We start from the raw sequence: 5,660 nt of genomic DNA on the forward strand, positions 1-5,660 counted from the left end.
TCCGATTTCCTCACCTACCGAAGAGCTGACCCTCCCAGCTCGAGGAAACCTTGAAGAAACTCAAACAGTTGGATTGGGCCAGCACCGTGGCCAGGGCCAGACGCACCTGTTCTCCTTTGGCTCTGGGGTTGCCCCCTCCAGAGAGATTTCCTGACTTTCATTCATCGCTACCAATCCCATCCCATCACCGCGCCTTTATGCTGGCCCGCTTAAATGCATTTCCAACTATGGTAACGCTGGGCAGATTTGGAGGCTTACCTTACTCAGATCATCTCTGTCTGTTCAATTCTGGCGAAATTGAAACCTTAGACCATCTGATGTTTCGCTGTCCCCATTGGACTCAAGATAGAGGACATATATTATTCCTATTCTTACGAAGATGAATCTTCCCTCACAACCTTGGGTGCTCTCAGTATTGTTAGCTGATTCAAATGCCGATGGACTGATAACAGCTAACGTGGCGCGGTTCCTGGCTAAGGTTGCTGCTCTCAAGAAACATTGAGAACTTTATCATTTTTGTAAACGCCTACACCAACTTTCAATCTTCGGAGGATTTTAGTTAGTTGGCTCCGCCCCAAGTGTAGTTTGGTTTTTAATTTCTGGGCTCTGCCTGGGTTTTATATGTTTATTGATTGTGACTATGTACTTTGTCATGTTTTATGTTAATTTTATGTACCTATTTTACCCCTTTTGCACTCTCTTTTTGGTCAAGACTTCGGACATATAGACCCGTAATAAATTTAAAAGAAATTAATATAGAACAGTGCAATAAATAATAAAACCCAATCAAGCATAAATTTAAAACCATAACTATACAACTTCATAAAGTGCTAGCATTAACTAATGGAGTTCATTTCATTGGCTCTCAGCCATGATGTATACTATCTTAACATGTGTTTGCAAGCATGTGTTCTTGGAGGTACATGGTACCCCATTTGGCCACTACAGCATAGTCATATCAGGGCATGCACCTTTAGTACACACAAGCCCTAACCTGAATGTTTCCTCTTTAGTATTACAGTAACTTCAAAGGGTTCTCTGAGTGCATTCAATCATGGACATGACTAATGAATGACTGTCAAAGGAACACACGGCGAAGCTGCAGGGCTGAAATGACACATGCAGAACGAAGGCAGTGACACAAGATCTCACTTTCATCAAGTGAAGAGGTATGGTAGAATTCAAGGCCCTGCAATTACACCAGCCATCTTTCATGAGTTTCTATATGAGAACAAAATCATACTTTTTTTCCAGAATGGCCTCAGGTTATTGCATGAATGTGTATGCACAGTTTCCTAGAGGGACTAATTAAGAAAATACCTCAGAAAAAGACTGTACAGAAATGAGTGTAGTTTCCTGTTTTGAAACTCAGATGACAAAGACTGAAGGCCCTGAAAATTGTCAGGCATATTTATTCTACTTATTCAAATTGGTATTCAGCAGTTCGTCTGTCACGTCACCTCACAAGGATTGTTTGAAACTGCAGTATGACGAGACTGCCAAGAGTGCTCTCTCTGCTAGAGAGCTCCCTCCACCCCCAAACCGCAGGTTTCAGGGTTCCCAGGAATTGCTATTAAGTCTGCAGATATCAGGAGCTGCGGTGGCTCAAGTGGTTAAGACGATGAACTGCAGGCTGTGGAAGGTCAGTAGTTCAGCAGTTCAAGACCCGAGTTGCCGCATGATGGATTGAGCTCCCGTCTCTAGTTCTAGCTCCTGCCAACCTAGCAGTTTGAAAGCAAGAAATTGCAAGTAGATAAACAGGTACCACTTTGGTGGGAAGGTAACAGCGTTCCGTGCACCTTGGTGTTTAGTCATGCCGGCCACATGACCACGGAAACGTCTTCAGACAGCGCTGGCTCTTCGGCTTTGAAACGGAGATGAGAACCGCAACCCTAGAGTCGGACTCGACTGGCTTTCGAGCAAGGGAACCCTTACCTTTACCTTTACTGCAGATATCAATATGTTCATCTACTCCCTTTCCAGAGGCCAGATCAAGGCCATCCACCCGCCAGTTCTCAAGTGATCAGTCTATGCAATCAGACCATGGTGCACCACCAAGAGAGAGCACATGCACTGCAAGGGGCATGCACAGGTCACTGATTCCAGAATGGTTCATACAACAAGCGAGGGTCAATAGAGATAAAATGGTGGGAGAACGGTAACAGGATCGTCTCCACTTTTTAAAAAAGTTAAAAGCGGCCACTGGCAATTGAGCCATGGAGCTGAGGAAGGGCTGGGTTTACATTTCCTCCCTGAGTCATTCTCCTGATCTAAATTGCCCCAACCACAAGCTGGTGGGTAGGCATAAAACTTGCAAGCACCTTATGCGAAAAGACTTTTATGACCTCCCAAAATTTAGCAAAGCCAACTGGTAATAATGAATCAGTAGCATATTTATGATTTAGCCATCTGAGGCATTAAAAGTGCTTCCCCTCCCTACAGCTGATTCCCCCCTTGCCCGAGTCACAGGCAGCTTCAGGGCAGTGGCTGAGTGGCAGCTGGCTGCAGGGAGGGGGGCTCCCCCAAGAGTGTACCCCACTGGTGTGGGATGTGGGGCAAGTGCCCAGATATCCCATAACTAATACCACCCTGCCTACCAAGTTTAATGAAAGCATGCAGGGGGTGGTGGACAACTTATATTACAGAAAGGGCCTGGGGTAGAAATTTCACCCTTCTGTCTTTGCACCATCTTCAGGTCAAACTGGGCACCCTGCCACGGCCCATTAACCTTCAAAATACACTGAGAGATCTGACCACAGATCCCCTACAGTCAGACCCTTAGCAATCCTTATAACAACCCTGCACAAGAGGTTGTACTTTTCCCTATCTATCAACAGATCCCCCCCAACACACAAAGGCTCTGATAAAGCATGCCAAAGCTTCCACTGCAATGGATTTCCATGGGAGGGGGAGGGAAAGGGATAGAAAGATAAAAAGCAGATTGCTCCATGGCCCACTTCCCCACCTTCCCTTTCATCCTCCTCCTTCCTTTCAAGGAGCCCTTTGAACATGGTTTGCTGAAAATCCAGCCTAGGGTTGCCAGATTTTTTTAAAAAAAATACCAGACAAACTGAGCCTCCACCCACTCCTCCCAGTTGTTTGCCCTGGAGGAAGCACCCACCCCCAGTCCAAAGCAACAGCGGCTGCTTCTTCATGCTTGGGCTGCCTTTGCACTGCCTCCTCCAAGCACAAACAGTGTTGTTATGTATTGAGCCTGAACTGTACTTGCAAAAGGACTTAGTTTAGGATGCATAACAAGGGCTTGCTAGGATCCTAGAATGGACCAGTAGGGAGACAGGGATCCTAGAGAAAACCAATTGGGAGACAATGGAGTGTAAATAGCCTATTGTTGGGAGTGGCAGGGGTCATTTCGTAGAAAAAGAGCTAGGGGAACTCATTAGCATAACTCATTAGCATATGCCACACCCCCTGACATCAGGGGCCCAGTGGTGGACCTGCAAGGCCGGCGGGAGTGCGAGGAAGCCCCGCCAAGGCCCTCCCTGGTCCCAGGCAGGCAGGGGTGGGGAGAGGCAGGGAGAAAGCAACTTACCCTCCCTCTTCTCCTGCCTCCTCCTGGCTGAATGAGGGCTGGAAGCGGGGCGGGCGGAAGCAGGGGGCAGGGCTTCGTCATGTGCCCCGCCCCCCTGCACCTCACCCGGGGGAACTGCGTTCCCCCACGTTCCCCCCCCCCGAAATGACCTCTGGGGAGTGGGGTGTGTTTTGGGTGTAACCTTTTCCAGGCGTAAATAACAGGCTTTGGACCAGGGATTTCCAGTCTTCTTTCTCTTGCTGAATCACTAATAAACTATGAGCTGATCACTTGAACACGTCTGAACCCAGTATATTGCAAGTGTGTTTAACTTTTTGGGCTTGGTAAGGTTGCCAGTTGACCCGGACAGTCCAGTATTTTCACTGACTGTGTGGAGAAAATGCTGAAAAAATACCGGACCTTTAAATGCATGGTATTTTTTCAGTTTCCCCCCTCCCCCCAGACAGTCGGTGAAAATGCTGGACTGTCTGGGTCTACACTAAACACCTGACAACCTTAATCCTGCCCCATTTCTTAGCTATTACCAATCAATGCTTCCCTTCCCATCCTCCCGGCTGATTAGGGACCCTATTGAGTTCCTGTGAGAGATCTTTACATGCCAACTTGGAAGGAAGCCTGGATGAGTTCCATAGGGCTTATTCTCAAGCTTTCCACATTTAAATACTGCATCCATACTGGAGAAAGGGTGAGAGACAGCATTGTAGCTATTATTAACGACCACTGCTACTATTAACAGGGGGAGGGTTGAGTCAATGTTCTGCTTGTGTATGCAGCTCCTCATTCCCTCCACTGGGCTAAAGAAAGAAAATCACTATCCATTGTGCCCTTCCCTAAACCATCAAAGGAGAGAGAGGGAGTGGGGGGCTTTGGACAGAGAGACAGCCTCAGCTCTCTATCAGTCTCTGTCCCTGGTGCAGGCAGCTCCATCACTATCAACATTACTATTTTTGCAAGCATTAATGGCACCACCCCACAACAGAAATGGTGATCATAATAGGGAGGTACAGCTGCAGCATTTAAGGCAAAGGAAGGAAGAGTCATATGTGACTGAAAGGAAACAGGCAGAAGGGTTCCGGAGAAGGACAGTGCACATATAGAGCTCTGCTTCTACTATTAAATGCATACTTGGCACAGTGTCAATCTGAAAATGATTGTGCAATTGATTGGGTTTTTTTTTATCCTGGAGGGCAGTACAGCTCAAGTTGGGCCCAGCAGCAGCTCCCTGCACCTCACACTCTGTACTAGGGATGGGCACAAACCCAAAAATTCCAGTTCTGTTCAGGGTTTGGGGTTCAAGCGGGTCCTGAACCGAACCCTGAATCAAATGGACTGGTTTAATTGCTCACAGCCATTTAAACCTAACAGCTGACAGGCGGACCTGCCCCTGTTAGGGCTGGCAGCCATTTCAGCTTGGAAGCGGATAGACGTGAAATGGATCACTGAAATGGCTGGCAGCCATTTCAGCCTAACAGGGGGGCAGGTGCGCCCATCCACTGTTAAACTGAAATGGCCTGAACAGCTGAACCGGGCAAAATCTGGTAAATGTTCAGGGAAGATGCCTTCCCAAAACATCAGTCCAGGGGCTGACCCAGAAACCGGGTCAAATTTGTGCCGAATTTTGGCTCATGAACCGGTTCGTGCCCATCCCTACAATTCCAATCACATTCAGCATTGTGCCTTTGAAGAACTGAAGATGTAGTTTACACATGCTCTATAAGAATGATATATAGTTGCCCACTCAGGGCTGGAAAATTCCTGGAGATTTGAGGGTAGAGCCTGGACAGGTCAGGTTTTGAGAAGAAGGGCCTTAGCAGCACCATTGAATCCACCCACCAAAAGTGCCATTTTCTCCAGGAAAACTGATCTTAACAAAATTAGGTCTATAGGTATACCTCTAGATTCACTTTACTTATGATCTGCAATTGCAGCACCTGACTGAGGCTGCTAGGAAAACTTGTTCTCCAATCCATCTGGAATTATCTCTGATACCTGGCCAGATAGCCTCTTATTTCTGTTCGTTAACTGATCCTCATCAAAGAAGGGCATTTATGCTGGCCAGATTTAATGTATTGCCATCGGCCATCTTCTTCGGAAGATGTCAAAAAATCCC

At 47.1% G+C, this 5,660-nt stretch overlaps 1 protein-coding gene across 1 annotated transcript in view; it reads right to left on the reverse strand.

Annotated features, from left to right (window-relative positions):
• The window catches only part of LOC107111260 (C-C chemokine receptor type 4-like), a gene marked incomplete at its 3' end in the record, with an annotated part of 18,460 nt that overhangs the window by 6,622 nt on the left and 6,178 nt on the right, over positions 1-5,660 (reverse strand). The window lies entirely within an intron of this gene.

Source organism: Gekko japonicus, unplaced genomic scaffold (assembly GCF_001447785.1).
Source record: "Gekko japonicus isolate JY-2015 unplaced genomic scaffold, Gekko_japonicus_V1.1 scaffold747, whole genome shotgun sequence".
In the NCBI taxonomy this organism is placed as follows: Eukaryota; Metazoa; Chordata; class Lepidosauria; order Squamata; family Gekkonidae; genus Gekko; species Gekko japonicus.